The sequence below is a fragment of the Medicago sativa genome, chromosome 1 (assembly GCF_051527215.1).
Source record: "Medicago sativa cultivar Bolivia chromosome 1, Bolivia_mono, whole genome shotgun sequence".
Classification (NCBI taxonomy): Eukaryota; Viridiplantae; Streptophyta; class Magnoliopsida; order Fabales; family Fabaceae; genus Medicago; species Medicago sativa.
This window is the reverse complement of record NC_140749.1, coordinates 53,650,971-53,673,262: the sequence shown is the minus strand read 5'-3', so window position 1 is coordinate 53,673,262 and position 22,292 is coordinate 53,650,971. Positions and strand designations below refer to the sequence as shown.

General features: G+C 33.5%; 2 long non-coding RNA genes across 2 annotated transcripts; one reads left to right on the top strand and one right to left on the bottom strand.

Annotated features, from left to right (window-relative positions):
• Positions 1 to 10,166: 10,166 nt before the first annotated feature.
• On the bottom strand, positions 10,167 to 13,974 carry LOC146955359 (uncharacterized). Its single transcript, XR_015016599.1, has 3 exons — positions 13,923 to 13,974; positions 10,743 to 13,741; positions 10,167 to 10,562 (listed from the first exon to the last, which is right to left on the bottom strand). It is a non-coding gene; the product is annotated as an uncharacterized LOC146955359 (long non-coding RNA).
• A 4,958-nt stretch (positions 13,975 to 18,932) lies between these two features.
• Positions 18,933 to 21,887, top strand: LOC146955358 (uncharacterized). Its single transcript, XR_015016596.1, has 2 exons — positions 18,933 to 19,909; positions 21,694 to 21,887. It is a non-coding gene; the product is annotated as an uncharacterized LOC146955358 (long non-coding RNA).
• The last annotated feature ends 405 nt before the right edge of the window (positions 21,888 to 22,292 follow it).

Sequence of the window (22,292 nt, the reverse complement as noted above, 5' to 3'; positions counted from 1 at the left end):
AAACAGAAACATATGAACAAAATGCAAAAACATGAAACAGAGAATGCTGTCACTGTGCAATTTCGCTAAGACCTCCTTGTAGTATTTTCATCATAACTCGAAGACCAAACATCATTTTCACGTCAAACAAAAGCCACTAGAAAGCTAACAAAAGTATCTAAAACATTCATGTTTACGCCTAAGACCAATTCTGTACCGATCAATACCAGTGTTCATTTTAAATTCGGAAAAGTTGTGCTGAAAGTCCATAAAAATTCACTGTGACCTACATGTAGTAATTTGATGATAACTCAAGTTCTATAATTCCTTTTGAAGTCAAACCAATGGCATTAGAAAGCTAACATCCATACCTACAACTTTTGTGTTTACACCTAAAGCCAATTCAAAACTGAAATGTGTGAAAAAGATGCAATAACATGAAACAGAGAATGCTGTCAGATATAGTTCTCGGGAAAACTCCATTTTTTATCCCAAAATCCCAATTTTGAATCCCCTAAGCCCAAATTTGGTCCCAAGGTTTGTTTAAACGTTTCTAAACATGAAAAGACACCTAAATCCATATAAAACTTGAACTAAAACACCCTTTCAACAAAAATCACCATTTGACCCATTTTTCATGAAAACCTTCAAGAACAACATCAATTCACTTCAAGCTCTATGATTATGATTACCCGTGGATTATCTAAGGTCTGTACACAATTTCTACATCAATCTAACAACTTCTCATCATCTAATCATCAATTCTCTCTCGGAACCCTAATTTGCAAATTCTCACAAACTAATCCTAGAACATGTTAATTGCAAATTCAGAATTACAGACTTAATATTACCGAAGGATAGTCTCACCCTTACCTTAGAATTATCGATTGGCAGCCCTTCTCTTGGTTCTTCTCTCCTCATGTTCTCTCCTCTCTAAACCTTGTTTTCTCCAAATCCTTGTTTTTTTTTTTTTGCATATGTTAGTCTTTCAACCTAATATCTCCTCTATTTATAATACTATCTTCTCTTCTTAAATCTAATTTGGCCCAATAACTCTCTTCTTTCTATTTCAGCCCCCAAATCTACTTATTCTAATAATTATATTTCTCCACAAAATATATTCTTCCACTAAATATATTCTCCCATTAAATATATACAATATGGGCTACTAATAAATATATTCCTACACCAGATAACATATATATTTCCACACAAAATAACAAATATATTTCTACATCAAATAACATATATATTTTCACACAAAACAACAAATATATTTTTACACCAAATAACATATATATTATACTAGTAAATACCAGCGTATAACATAACAAAATATCACTCATCAAAATAAGTCGACTAAATTATAAAAAGACATCTAATCTTAATAAAATAATAATAATAAAAGTAGGGCGTTACAACTCTACCCCCTTCAAACATTACACAAAAACCACATTAAAGTTAGTCAGTCAAACATTACCACATAATAAAACATAACCATTAATTATAAAACACAACGACAATATTCAACCGTCACACGACACAACGACTCATCTACTTGGCCGGACGGACCGACCTGCTCTGATACCAATTGTAACACCCCGTTTTCCCAACGTAAAAATTTCATAACAATTATCAGAGTTTTTCATCACAAAACGGAATGTCACATTTCCTAAAAATCATAAATGGAATAAAGTAATATTTATCCTTTGAAATTCAATCAACAATTAATTAATACATTGCAGCGGAATTATTCATCTTCTAAAATAATCTTTGGCACGAAGGCCTCATCATAAAATTCTCATAAATAGTCTAAAACATAATAATTAGTTCAAATCCAACAACTTCATTATAAATCTCTTAAAACAATACGTAAGGATCAGAAAACAGTGTCAAAATTCCCATCCCATTACGTATCAGAGCACCTAAGGACACAGTGAGAGATAGTCACCCACGACCGCAGCTAATCTTGATTACCTGCAAGTGACCCATACGAAGAGCAACATTTTCAAGCAGAAGGGGTGAGATTTCTCAAACAATATAAACATCTTATAATTTAACAATTATAAACAAATACATAGACATCATCATTTGATCTTAGCAATATATCATCATATAGCAGTCACAATCATCGTCACATATCATCATACTAAAAGGCATCACAAAGTAATTTGTTAAAACATCACAACTTAACAACTTGACTTGACAATGCAACTAGACTCGACTATGCAACTCTTAACGTCTTAAACCATCTTTGATCATCATGAAAATGCAAATGCATGTGGTACCAATCTAGGGCATAAGCACCCATCGTCGTTGAGCATAAATATACTCCTAGGGTATAAGCCCTCATCGTCGTTGAGCAAAAGCTCCTAGGGCATAAGCCCTCGTCGTCGTTGAGCAAAAGCTCTAGGGATAAGCCCTTATCGTTAAATGAGTATGCATGGACTCAACATCTTACGTCTTAGAAACTTCATGAACATCTTACAACTCTTTGACTTAGACCGACATTTACATCTTAAATAAGATCAACGACAACATATGCAGCACTTATAAAGTCATTTCATATCAGCATCACAACAAAACAGTATCAAATGATAATAATAGCATCTTAAGCATCACATCAACATAAGCATCATAAATAACACATATAATGCATATATAACAATCGCACATCACTAATATTCTTAGTCATCTTATAACAACTTCACAGATCATCATTAATATTATATTCAAACATCAACAATTCATCATATAACATCGTATTCAAACATCAACAATTCATCATATATCATCGTATTCAAATATCAACAATTCATCATGCATCTTTGTAAGAACACAAATAATCATGCACAACATATTTTCATGTCAAACCAAGGCTACTGGAAAGATATCACAATTATCAACAACTTTCATGTTTACAACAAAGATCAATTCAAAACAGAAACATATAAACAAAACACAAAAACATGAAACAGAGAATGATGTCACTGTGCAATTTTGCTAAGACCTCCTTGTAGTATTTTCATCATAACTCAAAGACCAAACATCATTTTCACAACAAACCAAAGCCACTGGAAAGCTAACAAAATTATCTAAAACTTTCATGTTTACTCCTAAGACCAATTCTGTACCGATCAATACCAGTTTTCATTTTAAATTCGGAAAACTTGTGCTGAAAGTCCATAAAAATTCACTGTGACCTACGTGCAGTAATTTGACCATAACTCAAGTTCTAGAAATCCTTTTGAAGTCAAACCAATGGCATTAGAAAGCTAACATCCATACCTACAACTTTTGTGTTTACACCTAAAGCCAATTCAAAACTGAAATGTGTGAAAAAAATGCAATAACATGAAACAGAGAATGCTGGCAGAGATAGCTCTCGGGAAAACTCCATTTTTCATCCCAAATTCCCAATTTTGAATCCCCTAAGCCCAAATTTGGTCTCAAAGTTTGTTTAAACGTTTCTAAACATGAAAAGACACCCAAATCCATATAAAACTTGAACTAAAACACTCTTTCAACAAAAATCACCATTTGACCCATTTTTCATGAAAACCTTCAAGAACAACATACATTCACTTCAAGCTCTATGATTATGATTACCCATGGATTATCTAAGGTCTGTACACAATTTCTACATCAATCTAACAACTTCTCATAATCTAATCATCAATTCTCTCCTCTTGTTCTCTCCTCTCTAAACCTTGTTTTCTCCAAATCCTTGTTTTTTTTGGCAAATGTTAGTCTTTCAACCTAATATCTCCTCTATTTATATTACTAACTTCTCTTCTTAAATCTAATTAGGCCCAATAACTCTCTTCTTTCTATTTTAGCCCCTAAATCTACTTATTCTAATAATTATATTTCTCCATTAAATATATTCTTCCACTAAATATATTCTCCCATTAAATATATACAATATGGGCTACTAATAAATATATTTCTACACCAGATAACATATATATTTCCACACAAAATAACAACTATATTTCTACACCAAATAACATATATATTTCCACACAAAACAACAAATATATTTCGACACCAAATAACATATATATTATACTAGTAAATACCAGCGTATAACATAACAAAATATCACTCATCAAAATAAGTCGACTAAATTATAAAAAGACATCTAATCTCAATAAAATAATAAATAATGAAAGTAGGGCGTTACAACTCTACCCCCCTTAAAAGAATTTCGTCTTCGAAATTCAAAGCACAAGAGAAAAATGAATTTAATTATTGCTTAAATATCTTAAACAATATATAACAAAATAGTAACTTCAAACATTACACTAAAACCACATTAAAGTTAGTCAGTCAAACATTACCACATTATAAAACATAACCATTAATTAGAAAACACAACGACAGTATTCAACCGTCACACGACACAACGACCTATCTACTTGGCCAGACGGACCGACCTGCTCTGATACCAATTGTAACACCCCGTTTTCCCAACGAAAAAATTTCATAACAATTATCAGAGTTTTTCATCACAAAATGGAATGTCACATTTCTTAAACATCATAAATGGAATAAATTAATATTTATCCTTCGAAATTCAATCAACAATTAATTAATACTTTGCAGCGGAATTATTCATCATCTAAAATAGTCTTTGGCACGAATGCCTTATCATAAAAGTCTCATAAAGAGTCTAAAACATAATAATTAGTTCAAATCCAACAACTTCATTATAAATCTCTTAAAACAATACGTAAGGAATAGAAAACAGTGTCAAAATTCCCACCCCGTTACGTATCAGAGCACCTAAGGACACAGTGAGAGATAGTCACCCACGACCGCAGCTAATCTTGATTACCTGCAAGTTACTCATACGAAGAGCAACATTTTCAAGCAGAAGGGGTGAGATTTCTCAAACAATAATATTAAGCTCATAAATCATAAATTACATTTAACAATATAAACATATTATAATTTAACAATTATAATCAAATACATAGACATCATCATTTCATCTTTGCAATATGTCATCATATAGCAGTCACAATCATCGTCACATATCATCATACTAAAAGGCATCACTAAGTAATTCGTTAAAACATCACAACTTAACAACTTGACTTGACAATGCATCTAGACTCGACTATGCAACTCTTAACGTCTTAAACCATCTTTGATCATCATGAAAATGCAAATGCATGTGGTACCAATCTAGGGCATAAGCACTCATCGTCGTTGAGCATAAATATACTCCTATGGCATAAGCCGTCATCTTCGTTGGGCAAAAGCTCCTAGGGCATAAGCCCTCGTCATCGTTGAGCTAAAGCTCCAGGGCATAAGCCCTCATCTTTAAATGAGTATGCATGGACTCAACATCTTACGTCTTAGAAATTTCATGAACATCTTACAACTCTTTGACTTAGACCGACATTTACATCTTAAATAAGATCAACGGCAACATATGCAGCACTTATAAAGTCATTTCATATCAGCATCACAACATAACAGTATCAAATGATAATAATAGCATCTTAAGCATCACATCAGCATAAGCATCATAAATAACACATATAGTGCATATATAACAATCGCACATCACTAATATTCTTAGTCATCTTATAACAACTTCACAGATCATCATTAATATTATATTTAAACATCAACAATTCATCATATAACATCGTATTCAATCATCAATAATTCATCATATATCATCGTATTCAAGTATCAACAATTCATCATGCATCTTTGTAAGAACATAAATAATCATGCACAACATATTTTCATGTCAAACCAAGGCTACTGGAAAGATATCACAATTATCAACAACTTTCATGTTTACAACAAAGATCAATTCAAAACAGAAACATATAAACAAAACACAAAAACATGAAACAGAGAATGCTGTCACTGTGCAATTTTGCTAAGACCTCCTTGTAGTATTTTCATCATAACTCAAAGACCAAAAATCATTTTCATGTCAAACAAAAGCCACTGGAAAGCTAACAAAATTATCTAAAACTTTCATGTTTACGCCTAAGACCGATTCTGTACCGATCAATACCAGTTTTCATTTTAAATTCAGAAAAGTTGTGCTGAAAGACCTTAAAAATTCACTGTGACCTACGTGCAGTAATTTGACCATAACTCAATTTCTATAAATCCTTTTGAAGTCAAACCAACGGCATTAGAAAGCTAACATCCATACCTACAACTTTTGTGTTTACAATTTCTACATCAATCTAACAAACTTCTCATCATCTAAGGTCTGTACACAATTTCTACATCAATCTAACAACTTCTCATCATCTAATCATCAATTCTCTCTAGGAACCCTAAGTCGCAAATTCTCACAAACTAATCGTAGAACATGTTAATTGCAAATTCAGAATTACAGACTTAATATTACCGAATGATAGTCTCACCCTTACCTTAGAATTATCGATTGGCAGCCCTTCTCTTGGTTCTTCTCACCTCTTGTTCTCTCCTCTCTAAACATTGTTTTCTCCAAATCCTTGTTTTTTTTTGCATATGTTAGTCTTTCAACCTAATATCTCCTCTATTTAAAATATTAACTTCTCTTCTTAAATCTAATTAGGCCCAATAACTCTCTTCTTTCTATTTCAGCCCCCAAATCTACTTATTCTAATAATTATATTTCTCCACTAAATATATTCTTCCGCTAAATATATTCTCCCACTAAATATATTCTTCCACCAAATATATTCTCCCATTAAATATATACAATATGGGCTACTAATAAATATATTTTCACACCAAATAACATATATATTTCCACACAAAATAACAAATATATTTCTACACCAAATAATATATATATTATACTAAAGTTTCGTATCGACTGACAAGTTCAACCTTCCCATTTATCAAACTTATAATAAAGTTTCCAATTTTCGCGTCTAGGGTCATCAAAAAACATTATAATAGAAGACAAAACTCATACTTCCAAATTAAAGTTTAAAAATGTCTATGCTCAAATATCGCATTTTCGCGTCAAGTGTCATCGAAACAAAATATTATCTTTCCTATTTATCAAATTTATAATAAACTAGGTTCAAATAATTTTCGGATTGAGCATCTTTGGGCCACATTCTATACTTCCAGTTTACCGATATCCAAACAAACTCGGCTTAAAAATCATGTTTCGCATCAAGGGACATCAAGGTACAAGTTCAACCTTCTCATTTATCATTTTTGTAACCATAAATGCTAAAATATCATTTTCGGTACAAGAGTCATCGAGACACAATATGATAGTAGAGAAAACGCATGTGTTGAATTTACCAAATTTAAAACAAAATAAGTTCAAATATCATGTTTCGCAAAAAGGGACGTTAAGGGACAAGTTCAAACTTCCCATTTATCAAACTTGTAACCATATAAGCTAAAATCTCATTTTCGCAACAAGGGTCATTTCAATAGTTTCATTTTACCGAATTTAAAACCAAATAGGTTCAAATATCATGTTTTAAATCAAGGGACATCGAGGGACAAGTTCAACCTTTATATTTATCAAAATTGTAACCATATAGGCTCAAATCTCGTTTTCACGACAAGGGACATTTCAATACTTTCATTTTACCGAATACGAAACCAAAAAGGTTCACATATCATGTTTCGCATCAAGGAACATCGAGGGACATGTTCAGCCTTCGTATTTATCAAACTTGTAACCATATAAGCAAAAATCTCGTTTTTGCGACAAGGGTCATCTCATTACTCTCTATTTACCAAATTTAAAGCCAAATACGTTCAAATATTATGTTATGCATCAAAGGACATCGAGGGACAAATTCAATATTTATATTTATCAAGCTTTTAACCATATAGGCTAAAATCTCATTTTTGCGACAAGGATCATTCCAATACTTTCATTTTACCGAATACAAAACCAAATAGGTTCAGATATCATGTTTCATATTAAGGAACGTCAAGGGACAAGTTCAACCTATATCAAACTTCTAACCATATAGGCTAAAATCTCATTTTCCTGGCATAGTCATTCCAATACTTTCATTTTACCGAATAGAAAACCAAATAGGTTCTCATATCATGTTTCGCATCGAGGGATAAGTCCAAACATCCCATTCATCAAACTTGTAGGCATATATACCAAAATCTCATTTTAGCGACAAGGGTCATTCCAATACTTTCATTTTACCTAATACAAAACCAAATATGTTCACATATCACGTTTGCATCCAGGGACATCAAGGGACAAGTTCAAACTTCCCATTTATCGAACTTGTAGGCATATAGACCAAAATCTCATTTTCGCGACAAGGGTCATTCAAATACTTTCATTTTACTGAATACAAAACCAAATAGGTTCACATATCACGTTTGCATCCAGGGACATCGAGGGACAAGTTCAAACTTCCCATTTATCAAACTTGTAGGCATATAGACCAAAATATCATTTTCGCGACAAGAGTCATTCCAATACTTTCATTTTACCGAATACAAAACCAAATAGGTTCACATATCATGTTTGCATCCAGGGACATCAAGGGACAAGTTCAAACTTCCCATTTATCAAACTTGTACGCATATAGACCAAAAACTCATTTTGGCGAAATGGGTCATTCCAATACTTTCGTTTTACCGAATATGAAACCAAATAGGTTCACATATCATGTTTCGCATCAAAGGATATCGAGGGACATGGTCAACATTCATATTTATCAAACTTGTAACCATATAAGCTAAAATCTCGTTTTCGCGACAAGGGTCATCTCATTACTTTCAGTTTACCGAATTTAAAACCAAATATTAAAACCAAATATCATGTTTCGCATCAAAAGACTCCGAAGGACAAGTTCAACCTTCAAATTCATCAAACTTGTAACCATATAGGCCAAAATCTCATTTTCGTGACAAAGGTCATTCCAATACTTGGATTTAATCGAATACAAAACCAAATAGGTTCACATCATGTTTTAAATCAAAGGACACGTTCAACCTTCCCATTTATCAAACTTGTACCCATAAAGGATAAAATCGCGTTTTAGCGACAACGGGTCATCCCAATACTTTATATTTACCGAATTTACAACCAAATAGGTTCAAATATTATGTTACGCATCAAGGGACTTCTAGGGACAAGTTCAAACTTCCAATTTATTAAACATGTAACCATAAATTCAAATATCATAAATCAAGGGACAAGTTCAACCTTCATATTTATCAAAATTGTAACCATATAGGCTCAAATCTCGTTTTCACGACAAGGGACATTTCAATACTTTCATTTTACCGAATACGAAACCAAAAAGTTTCACATATCATGTTTCGCATCAAGGAACATCGAGGGACATGTTCAGCCTTCGTATTTATCAAACTTGTAACCATATAAACAAAAAACTTGTTTTTGCGACAAGGGTCATCTCATTACTCTCTATTTACCAAATTTAAAGCCAAATAGGTTCAAATATTATGTTATGCATCAAAGGACATCGAGGGACAAATTCAACATTTATATTTATCAAGCTTTTAACCATATAGGCTAAAATCTCATTTTTGCGACAAGGATCATTCCAATACTTTCATTTTACCGAATACAAGACCAAATAGGTTCACATATCATGTTTCATATTAAGGAACATCAAGGGACAAGTTCTATATCAAACTTCTAACCATATAGGCTAAAATCTCATTTTCCTGACATAGTCATTCCAATACTTTCATTTTACCGAATACAAAACCAAATAGGTTCACATATCACGTTTGCATCCAGGGACATCAAGGGACAAGTTCAAACTTCCCATTTATCGAACCTATAGGCATATAGACCAAAATCTCATTTTCGCGACAAGGGTCATTCAAATACTTTCATTTTACCGAATACAAAACCAAATAGGTTCACATATCATGTTTATCAAACTTGTAACCATATAAGCTAAAATCTCGTTTTCGCGACAAGAGTCATCTCATTACTTTCAGTTTACCGAATTTAAAACCAAATATCATGTTTCGCATCAAAGGACATCGAAAGACAAGTTCAACCTTCAAAGTCATCAAACTTGTAACCATATAGGCAAAAATCTCATTCTTGCGACAAAGGTCATTCCAATACTTGGATTTAATCGAATACAAAACCAAATAGGTTCACATCATGTTTTAAATCAAGGGACACGTTCAACCTCCCATTTATCAAACTTGTAACCATAAAGGCTAAAATCTCATTTTCGCGGCAAATAGAAGACATAAATCAATAAAATAAAAAGAAAAAACTACAAAGTTATAAACCCAAGAGACAATCGATAAAAAATAAAAATAATAAGCATACGAAAGAGATTAATTTTGACGACAAAATTCAATATCTCGAAAACTAAAAAACAAATGGTAAAAGATGAATAAAGAGAGATGTTGCGGTGATTAAAGAAATTAAATTTACAAGAGTGACACGACTAACCTTGAGAAGACTGCATATTGAATGATTGATCCATCAATCAAGAAGCTTCGTATTTCTTCCCATTTGTTGCATTGTCTTCCTACATTGTTTGATCCAGACGATAAACAGGAAAGCCAAGAAAATACTTTGCTGCAGAGGCATCCGTCCCATTTTTTACACAGCCTTACTACATCAGTAATTATTAACGACAGATGATGTTCAAATTTCAAAAAATGAAAAAATAATGTATGTATTAAATAGTAACAAGAGAGTCACTAACATTCAAGGACTTCACATTACATTAGACATATTTCCTTAGTTGAAAAAAAACACAACGTGTTCACACAAAGGAGAAAATGATGTATACCTGGAGTGCAACACTTGCGCCACTTTTTCTTCATGGTCGAAATATAATAACTGTGGAAAGATGATTATTCAACACCATTAAAAAAATATCATTTATAAATCTAACATACTTATAATTGCAGGACATTGTATTCCTTTCAGATACAAGGAGTTAAAAACCGTAGCAGGAAAGAATTGGAAAGAACAAAAATTCTATACTAAGCAGTCAAAAAGAAAAAAGGGTATAGATGCAAATGGTAAGAGATGCAAATTAAGCATTCTTACCTAAAAACTGCAGCAATCATTGTAGCATCCAAACTTGAAAGATCCAAGTCTAACTCTTGACTATCAAATTCAAAGGCCTACAGGCAAGCTGAAATATTTAACCACTATCGATCGATTTTCGAAACAAGGGTCATTAAGGCACATTTTTATGCTTTCAATTTACCGTATTTAAAACCAACTAGCCTTAAATATCAAGTTTCGTATCAACTGACAAGTTCAACCTTCGTTTCAAACTTCAAAACAAGGGTCATAAACGCACATTGTCATACTTCCAAATTATCGAATTTAGAATTAACTATGCTTAAAAATCAAGTTTCACATCAACTGACATAGAGGGACAAGTTCAACCTTCCCATTTATCAAACTTATAATAAAGTTTCCAATTTTTGCGTCAAGGGTCATCAAAAAACATTATAATAGAAGACAAAACTCATACTTCCAAATTAAATTTTAAAAATATCTATGCTCAAATATCGCATTTTCGCGTCAAGTGTCATCGAAACAAAATATTATCTTTCCTATTTATCGAATTTGTAATAAACTAGGTTCAAATCATTTTCGGATTGAGCATCTTTGAGCCACATTCTCATACTTCCAGTTTACCGATATCCAAACAAACTCGGCTTAAAAATCATGTTTCGCATCAAGGGACATCAAGGTAGAAGTTCAACCTTCTCATTTATCATTTTTGTAACCATAAATGCTAAAATATCATTTTCGGTACAAGAGTCATCGAGACACAATATGATAGTAGAGAAAACGCATGTGTTGAATTTACCAAATTTAAAACAAAATAAGTTCAAATATCATGTTTCGTAAAAAGGGACGTTAAGGGACAAGTTCAAACTTCCCATTTATCAAACTTGTAACCATATAAGCTAAAATCTCATTTTCGCAACAAGGGTCATTTCAATAGTTTCATTTTACCGAACTTAAAACCAAATAGCTTCAAATATCATGTTTTAAATCAAGGGACAAGTTCAACCTTCATATTTATCAAAATTGTAACCAAATAGGCTCAAATCTCGTTTTCACGACAAGGGACATTTCAATACTTTCATTTTACCAAATACGAAACTAAAAAGGTTCACATATCATGTTTCGCATCAAGGAACATCGAGGGACATGTTCAGCCTTCGTATTTATCAAACTTGTAACCATATAAACAAAAATCTTGTTTTTGCGACAAAGGTCATCTCATTACTCTCTATTTACCAAATTTAAAGCCAAATAGGTTCAAATATTATGTTATGCATCAAAGGACATCGAGGGACAAATTCAACATTTATATTTATCAAGCTTTTAACCATATAGGCTAAAATCTCTTTTTTGCGACAAGGATCATTCCAATACTTTCATTTTACCGAATACAAAACCAAATAGGTTCACATATCATGTTTCATATTAAGGAACATCAAGGGACAAGTTCTATATCAAACTTCTAACCATATAGGCTAAAATCTCATTTTCCTGACATAGTCATTCCAATACTTTCATTTTACCGAATACAAAACCAAATAGGTTCTCATATCATGTTTCGCATCAAGGGATAAGTTCAAACATCCCATTCATCAAACTTGTAGGCATATATACCAAAATCTCATTTTCGTGACAAGGGTCATTCCAATATTTTCATTTTACCGAATACAAAACCAAAAAGGATCACATATCTTGTTTGCATCCAGGGACATCAAGGGACAAGTTCAAACTTCCCATTTATCAAACTTGTAGGCATATAGACCAAAAACTCATTTTCGCGACATGGGTCATTCCAATACTTTCGTTTTACCGAATATGAAACCAAATAGGTTCACATATCATGTTTCGCATCAAAGGATATCGAGGGACATGGTCAACATTCATATTTATCAAACTTGTAACCATATAAGCTAAAACCTCGTTTTCGCGACAAGGGTCATCTCATTACTTTCAGTTTACCGAATTTAAAACCAAATATTAAAACCAAATATCATGCTTCGCATCAAAGGAGATCGAAGGACAAGTTCAACCTTCACATTCATCAAACTTGTAACCATATAGGCAAAAATCTCATTTTCGCGACAAAGGTCATTTCAATACTTGGATTTAACCGAACACAAAACCAAATAGGTTCACATCATGTTTTAAATCGTGGGACACGTTCAACCTTCCCATTTATCAAACTTGTAACCATAAAGGATAAAATCGCGTTTTCGGGACAACGGGTCATCCCAATACTTTATATTTACCAAATTTACAACCAAATAGGTTCAAATATTATATTACGCATCAAGGGACTTCTAGGGACAAGTTCAAACTTCCAATTTATCAAACATGTAACCATAAAAGCTAAAATCTCATTATCGCGGCAAATAGAAGACATAAATCAATAAAATAAAAAGAAAAAACTACAAAGTTATAAACCCAAAAGACAATCGATAAAAAATAAAAATAATAAGCATACGAAAGAGATTATATTTTGACGAAAAAATTCAATATCTCGAAAACTAAAAAACAAATGGTAAAAGATGAATAAAGAGAGATGTTGCGATGATTAAAGAAATTAAATTTACAAGAGTGACACAACTAACCTTGAGAAGACTGCATATTGAATGATTGATCCATCAATCAAGAAGCTTCGTATTTCTTCCCATTTGTTGCATTGTCTTCCTACATTGTTTGATCCAGACGATAAACAGGAAAGCCAAGAAAATACTATGCTGCGGAGACATCCGTCCCATTTTTTACACAGCCTTACTACATCAGTAATTATTAACGACAGATGATGTTCAGATTTCAAAAAATGAAAAAATAATGTATGTATTAAATAGTGACAAGAGAGTCACTAACATTCAAGAACTTCACATTACATAAGACATATTTCCTTAGTTGAAAAAAAAACACAACGTGTTCACACAGAGGAGAAAATGATGTATACCTGGAGTGCAACACTTGCGCCACATTTTCTTCATGGTCGAAATATAATAACTGTGGAAAGATGATTATTCAACACCATCAAAAAAATATCATTTATAAATCTAACATACTTTTAATTGCAGGACATTGTATTCCTTGCAGATACAAGGAGTTAAAAACCATAGCAGGAAAGAATTGGAAAGAACAAAAATTCTATACTAAGCAGTCAAAAAGAAAAAAGGGTATAGATGCAAATGGGAAGAGAGGCAAATTAAGCATTCTTACCTAAAAACTGCAGCAATCATTGTAGCATCCAAACTTGAAAGATCCAAGTCTAACTCTTGACTATCAAATTCAACGGCCTACAGGCAAGCTGAAATATTTAACCACTATCGATCGATTTTCGAAACAAGGGTCATTAAGGCACATTCTTATGCTTTCAATTTACTGAATTTAAAACCAACTAGCCTTAAATATCAAGTTTCGTATCAACTGACAAGTTCAACCTTCGTTATCAAACTTCAAAACAAGGGTCATAAACTCACATTGTCATACTTCCAAATTACCGAATTTAGAATTAACTATGCTTAAAAATCAAGTTTCACATCAACTGACATAGAGGGACAAGTTCAACCTTCCCATTTATCAAACTTATAATAAAGTTTCCAATTTTCGCGTCAAGGGTCATCAAAAAACATTATAATAGAAGACAAAACTCATACTTCCAAATTAAAGTTTAAAAATGTCTATGCTCAAATATCGCATTTTCGCATCAAGTGTCATCGAAACAAAATATTATCTTTCCTATTTATCAAATTTATAATAAACTAGGTTCAAATAATTTTCGGATTGAGCATCTTTGAGCCACATTCTCATACTTCCAGTTTACCGATATCCAAACAAACTCGGCTTAAAAATCATGTTTCGCATCAAGGGACATCAAGGTACAAGTTCAACCTTCTCATTTATCATTTTTGTAACCATAAATGCTAAAATATCATTTTTGGTACAAGAGTCATCGAGACACAATATGATAGTAGAGAAAACGCATGTGTTGAATTTACCAAATTTAAAACAAAATAAGTTCAAATATCATGTTTCGCAAAAAGGGACGTTAAGGGACAAGTTCAAACTTCCCATTTATCAAACTTGTAACCATAGAAGCTAAAATCTCATTTTCGCAACAAGGGTCATTTCAATAGTTTCAGTTTACCGAATACGAAACCAAAAAGGTTCACATATCATGTTTCGCATCACGGAACATCGAGGGACATGTTCAGCCTTCGTATTTATCAAACTTGTAACCATATAAGCAAAAATCTCGTTTTTGCGACAAGGGCCATCTCATTACTCTCTATTTACCAAATTTAAAGCAAAATAGGTTCAAATATTATGTTATGCATCAAAGGACATCGAGGGACAAATTCAACATTTATATATATCAAGCTTTTAACCATATAGGCTAAAATCTCATTTTTGCGACAAGGACCATTCCAATACTTCCATTTTACCGAATACAAAACCAAATAGGTTCCCATATCATGTTTCATATTAAGGAATATCAAGGGACAAGTTCAAACTATATCAAACTTCTAACCATATAGGCTAAAATCTCATTTTCCTGACATAGTCATTCCAATACTTTCATTTTACCGAATACAAAACCAAATAGGTTCTCATATCATGTTTCGCATCAAGGGATAAGTTCAAACATCCCATTCATCAAACTTATAGGCATATATACCAAAATCTCATTTTCGCGACAAGGGTTATTCCAATACTTTCATTTTACCGAATACAAAACTAAATAGGTTCACATATCACGTTTGCATCCATGGACATCAAGGGACAAGTTCAAACTTCCCATTTATTGAACTTGTAGGCATATAGACCAAAATCTCATTTTCGCGACAAGGGTCATTCCAATACTTTCATTTTACTGAATACAAAACCAAATAGGTTCACATATCACGTTTGCATCCAGGGACATCAAGGGACAACTTCAAACTTCCCATTTATCAAACTTGTAGGCATATAGACCAAAATCTCATTTTCGCGACAAGAGTCATTCCAATTCTTTCATTTTACCGAATACAAAACCAAATAGGTTCACATATCATGTTTGCATCCAGGGACATCAAGGGACAAGATCAAACTTCCCATTTATCAAACTTGTAGGCATATAGACCAAAAACTCATTTTCGCGACATGGGTCATTCCAATACTTTCATTTTGCCGAATATGAAACCAAATAGGTTCACATATCATGTTTCACATCAATGGATATCGAGGGACATGGTCAACATTCATATTTATCAAACTTGTAACCATATAAGCTAAAATCTCGTTTTCGCGACAAGGGTCATCTCATTACTTTCAGTTTACCGAATTTAAAACCAAATATTAAAACCAAATATCATGTTTCGCATCAAAGGACTCTGAAGGCCGAGTTCAACCTTCAAATTCATCAAACTTGTAACCATATAGGCCAAAATCTCATTTTCGCGACAAAGGTCTTTCCAATACTTGGATTTAACCGAATACAAAACCAAATAGGTTCACATCATGTTTTAAATCAAAGGACACGTTCAACCTTCCCATTTATCAAACTTGTAACCATAAAGGATAAAATCGCATTTTAGCGACAACGGGTCATCCCAATACTTTATATTTACCGAATTTACAACCAAATAGGTTCAAATATTATGTTACGCATCAAGGGACTTCTAGGGACAAGTTCAAACTTCCAATTTATCAAACATGTAACCATAAAAGCAAAAATCTCATTTTCGCGGCAAATAGAAGACATAAATCAATAAAATAAAAAGAAAAAACTACAAAGTTATAATCCCAAAAGACAATCGATAAAAATAAAAATAATAAACATACGAAAGATATTATATTTTGACGACAAAATTCAATATCTCGAAAACTAAAAAACAAATGGTAAAAGATGAATAAAGAGAGATGTTGCGGTGATTAAAGAAATTAAATTTACAAGAGTGACACGACTAACCTTGAGAAGACTGCATATTGAATGATTGATCCATCAATCAAGAAGCTTCGTATTTCTTCCCATTTGTTGCATTGTCTTCCTACATTGTTTGATCCAGACGATAAACATGAAAGCCAAGAAAATACTTTGCTGCAGAGGCATCCGTCCCATTTTTTACACAGCCTTACTACATCAGTAATTATTAACGACAGATGATGTTCAGATTTCAAATAATGCAAAAAATAATGTATGTATTAAATAGTAACAAGAGAGTCACTAACATTCAAGGACTTCACATTACATTAGACATATTTCCTTAGTTGAAAAAAAACACAACGTGTTCACACAGAGGACAAAATGATGTATACCTGGAGCGCAACACTTGCACCACATTTTCTTCATGGTCGAAATATAATAACTTGGGAAAGATGATTATTCAACACCATTAAAAAATATCATTTATAAATCTAACATACTTATAATTGCAGGACATTGTATTCCTTTCAGATACAAGGAGTTAAAAACCATAGCAGGAAAGAATTGGAAAGAAAAAAAATTCTATACTAAGCAGTTAAAAAGAAAAAAGGGTATAGATGCAAATGGGAAGAGAGGCAAATTAAGCATTCTTACCTAAAAACTGCAGCAATCATTGTAGCATCCAAACTTGAAAGATCCAAGTCTAACTCTTGACTATCAAATTCAAAGGCCTACAGGCAAGCTGAAATACTTAACCATTATCGGTCGATTTTCGAAACAAGGGTCATTAAGGCACATTCTTATGCTTTCAATTTACCGAATTTAAAACCAACTAGCCTTAAATATCAAGTTTCGTATCAACTTACAAGTTCAACCTTCGTTATCAAACTTCAAAACAAGGGTCATAAACGCACATTGTCATACTTCCAAATTACCGAATTTAGAATTAACTATGCTTAAAAATCAAGTTTCACATCAACTGACATAGAGGGACAAGTTCAACCTTCCCATTTATCAAACTTATAATAAAGTTTCCAAATTTTTGCGTCAAGGGTCATCAAAAAACATTATAATAGAAGACAAAACTCATACTTCCAAATTAAAGTTTAAAAATGTCTATGCTCAAATATCGCATTTTCGCGTCAAGTGTCATCGAAACAAAATATTATCTTTCCTATTTATCAAATTTATAATAAACTAGGTTCAAATAATTTTCGGATTGAGCATTTTTGAGCCACATTCTCATACTTCCAGTTTACCGATATCCAAACAAACTCGGCTTAAAAACCGTGTTTCGCATCAAGGGACATCAAGGTACAAGTTCAACCTTCTCATTTATCATTTTTGTAACCATAAATGCTAAAATATCATTTTCGGTACAAGAGTCATCGAGACACAATATGATAGTAGAGAAAACGCATGTGTTGAATTTACCAAATTTGAAACAAAATAAGTTCAAATATCATGTTTCGCAAAAAGGGACGTTAAGGGACAAGTTCAAACTTCCCATTTATCAAACTTGTAACCATATAAGCTAAAATCTCATTTTCGCAACAAGGGTCATTTCAATAGTTTCATTTTACCGAATTTAAAACCAAATAGGTTCAAATATCATGTTTTAAATCAAGGGACATCGAGGGACATGTTCAACCTTCATATTTATCAAAATTGTAACCATATAGGCTCAAATCTCGTTTTCACGACAAGGGACATTTCAATACTTTCATTTTACCGAATACGAAACCAAAAAGGTTCACATATCATGTTTCGCATCAAGGAACATCGAGGGACATGTTCAGCCTTCGTATTTATCAAACTTGTAACCATATAAGCAAAAATCTCGTTTTTGCGACAACGGTCATCTCATTACTCTCTATTTGCCAAATTTAAAGCCAAATAGGTTCAAATATTATGTTATGCATCAAAGGACATCGAGGGACAATTTCAACATTTATATTTATCAAGCTTTTAACCATATAGGCTAAAATCTCATTTTTGCGACAAGGATCATTCCAATACTTCCATTTTACCGAATACTAAACCAAATAGGTTCACATATCATGTAACATCCCGCTTGTCAGTATCGGTATTTCACCAGTCGATCGTGCCAGAGGAATAAAGTTTAAGGAAAATAAGTTAATGGAAAATATTTCATGACATGTCAGCTTTTACGGGAAAAGTATCAGAGTCGTATTTAACACGTTTAAAGGCAAGGGCATAATGGTAATTTCACCCTAAAGGATATTTATTTTGAATGGTGGCCAAAATATCTCATTTTTCCTTTCCTTTCTCTCTCTAGGGTTGAAGTTAGAAAACTTCTCTCCCTTCTCTCTTCTCCCTCACGCCCTTTCTCTCTTCTTTCCCATTAAATCTTCTTCCTTCATTTTCCAAGTGAGCTAAGGTTGCTCTCTCTTGATCTCTTAAGCATGTGAAACTTGGATCTACCTTGAATATCCTTCACTTTCTCTTCTTCAATCTTTCCCAATCTCTTACCAAATCAAGAAACATGGTGAACAAGTTTCTCTCAATATTTTTATGGTACAAAGAAGCTTGGTTTGGGGTTGTTCTTTACTCCTAATCCTCATCAAGTATTCCTCCTCAAGGTTCATGAATCAAGCTTTGGTTTTTCTATGCTTTCACAAGAGGTTAGTAACTTGGATGGAACTTGTTATCTCTTTTCCTCCTTTTTAGAAGATAATCAAGGTTAGGGTTTGGTTTGGAAAAGTTAGAACTTGAAACATAAGTTGTTCTAGCATTCATAAGTTTATAGACCAAGGAGCTAGGGCTTTGGGTTTGTATTGAAGCATTGATGCTAACTTGGAATCAAGATCAAGATTTAGGGTTCAAGACAACCAAGAAGTGGGTTTGATGACGTTATGATAATTATGGCAAATTGGAAGTAACTAGTGGAAGATGGAGCATGAGCTAGAGTATGGATGGTGTTGCTTGGTTAACCTAAAGCTTTGGAAGCAAGCTAGGGTTGTGTTATGTGATGTTGATGATGCTTGAGAGATTTGGGATCAATTGCAACACGATAGGTGAGTTCCTTAGATAGCTCCCACCCTTGGGATTATGTGATTTATGCTTGTAAGAAAACCATGAGTTTCTAGGGTTTTTATATATATATATATATATATATATATACATGTTACCTTTTCATGCCATGCATAATTATACATGTGAATACTTGTCCTGAGTATTTTTATAGGTTCCATATGATCACAAATAACTTGCCATGCCTTAGGATGATTGTATTGAGGTTTTTGGGTTAAAAACCCCAATTATGCAGGTCTGGACTGTCATAACTCGCCACGGCGAGTAAACAGCTCGCCATGGCCAGCCAGGCACTCTCCCTGGTGTGCTGCTCGCCACCATACTCGCCACGGCGAGTAAGTGAACTCGCAACGGCGAGTGATGGAGCTCGCAATGGCGAGCTAGGGGTCATGTCACCCGGTTTGCTCGTTTCAGCCCCTTTTGAGCGTGTTTCGGTCCAGTCCCTTCAAGCAATCTTTTACAGTATTAAACCCCTTAATACAAGGCTCCAAGGCATGAACTTTAAATATGTTTCTTGAAAGTTAAACAAGTATTCATAATGTATATTTAAGCATGGCATACGAGAGCTTAGTACGTAAATTGAATGGGTAGCAAGCATTAATTAAGGAAAGGAAAGAACTAGAGCCTCGGTTTAGTTATCGAGAAATAGAATAGTTAGTAAAGAATTATAATACTATACATTAGTGATAAGCTTGTTAAGACGCGAGGTGATATAGGTTATTATCTTCGCATAGAAGTTAAGTGCCATATGAGTATGGCAAGACGTGAATCGAATTTATATCCATTCACGAAGTAAGATGAGCAAGCATATAGTTATCTCTAGTGGGATCGTCTAGGGATCCAAGATAAGAGTTAGCATGTTTAAGTTTATTCTTCCTGCATAAGACTAAGAATTACAAGAAAGAAAGAAAGAGTGTCATGTCTCTTGTTATCCAAATTGGATTCAAGGGGTTCCCCAAGGGGAATGGTTAAGCCGCGAGGGAGCCGCATTTCCCTAAGTTAAGGTGTCGTGTCTTTTGTATACCTTCCAAGGTTGGGTACAAAAGGTTCTCCAAGGGGAATGGGGTAAGCCGTAAGGGACCCGCACGTTCACTAAGGGAGTCCGGTGCGCTCTTGCTAAGCACTTCACCGGTAGTAAGGGATTAACTTCCGGGGTTACTCCACTCGGAACTAATCCGTAAAATGAATTCAAGATAATTGTTTGTTACACGCTAGCATAATTAAAGAAGCTAACTAAGCATATCTATCATACATGTTTATGTTATGTCATAGAGCCTTGACGTAGGTCGTCAAGAACAAGTAGAGACTTGGCGTAGTTCGTCAAGAAGTAGTAAGATAGTAAGGATCACTTATGTGATAAGAGAGGATATGTTGTAGATACAACATATTAAGCAAGTAGAAGAAATTAAAGAAAGATATGCCGACGACGATCTTAGATTACCCCTAATCGTCCGGTTTAGAATCGTGTCATGATAGAAGTTTAGGAGAGCCTTGATGCATAGAGCGTAACTCGGCATTGCGGTTTTAGATTCCCCTTGACCGCCATGACACGTATAGGAAGAGAAGCCTATAACAAGTAAGATGTTTTATAACGGTCCTAGTATGCACAACCGTCTAAGAATGCAAGTCTCCACACACGTATAATCAACCGTCAGGTTGTAAAGTAGACACATGGCGACCGTAGGTTTCCCTTGTGGTTGCCTATAGCCTAGGATTAGGTGGAACTCACTGAGACATTATGTCTCATCCCAATCCTATTTTGTTTCAGATAAACAGGTTGAACGTCAAGTTAGTTGCCGGATGGATATCTCATCAAGTGCTCGTTCGTACACGCTGTTGAGTGGATATGGATTCCAAGGATGCATTTGCTATTAATATAGGCAAAAAGGTGTTGTATTATTTCATACGAACGTGTATTGATGTTTAATATTCATTCGAAGTTTATTGTTGTAAATTTTCTAATGTATCCAGTACTAAATTAACTCACATGCTAGACTTTCTAGATACGTATAGTATGGGTGTTACATATCATGTTTCATATTAAGGAACATCAAGGGACAAGTTCAAACTATATCAAACTTCTAACCATATAGGCTAAAATCTCATTTTCCTGACATAGTCATTCCAATACTTTCATTTTACCGAATACAAAACCAAATAGGTTCTCATATCATGTTTCGCATCAAGGGATAAGTTCAAACATCCCATTCATCAAACTTGTATACCAAAATCTCATTTTCGCGACAAGGGTCATTCCAATACTTTCATTTTACCGAATACAAAACCAAATAGGTTCACATATCACGTTTGCATCCAGGGACATCAAGGGACAAGTTCAAACTTCCCATTTATCAAACTTGTAGGCTT